Genomic DNA, 623 nt, shown 5'->3' on the forward strand with positions numbered 1-623 from the left:
TTCTTATTCAGTGTCTAGCTTTCAGATTTGCATAGCAAATCATTGAAAACACATGGCCTGAATCAAGCACACTGTAGTCTTCAAACTGATATCGTTGCTCCTCAGGAATTTGGAGAGGTCCCTGACTATAGCCTTTCTTGATGGCAGAGTGCATCATGAGTTCATCTATGTCTATAGATGATCCTTGGATGGTACAAATATTTAAGAGCTTGCCTGTCGACCAAACCCACTGTAACCCGGTCAATTTCAATTCACAACAGCCCAACAGGAGAGAGTTGAACTGTGCCACGGGATTTCTGACACTAAATCTTTACTGAAATAGATCATCATGTCTTTCTCCTGTGAAAGAGTTGATGGTTTCAAACTACCAAGCTGTGGCTTTGTCATCTACACTTTAACCACTGTGCCAACAGGGCACCTCAACTGCATCCACTCACTCACTCATTCATTCATTCATTGCCATAGAAGAGTAGCCAACTCATTGCTGCCCTTCCATTGGATCCACAGGTTATAAATCCCACAGGAAAAGTAAGGAGCTGCAACTACAATCCCAGAGGCACATGGTTCGAATCCACCAGATGCTCTGCTGGGGAAGGAGGGACAATCTCCTCCTGTACCAGTCA

The sequence above is a fragment of the Elephantulus edwardii genome, unplaced genomic scaffold (genome assembly GCF_000299155.1).
Source record: "Elephantulus edwardii isolate Elephantulus edwardi_28Jun2011 unplaced genomic scaffold, EleEdw1.0 scaffold00223, whole genome shotgun sequence".
NCBI lineage: Eukaryota > Metazoa > Chordata > Mammalia > Macroscelidea > Macroscelididae > Elephantulus > Elephantulus edwardii.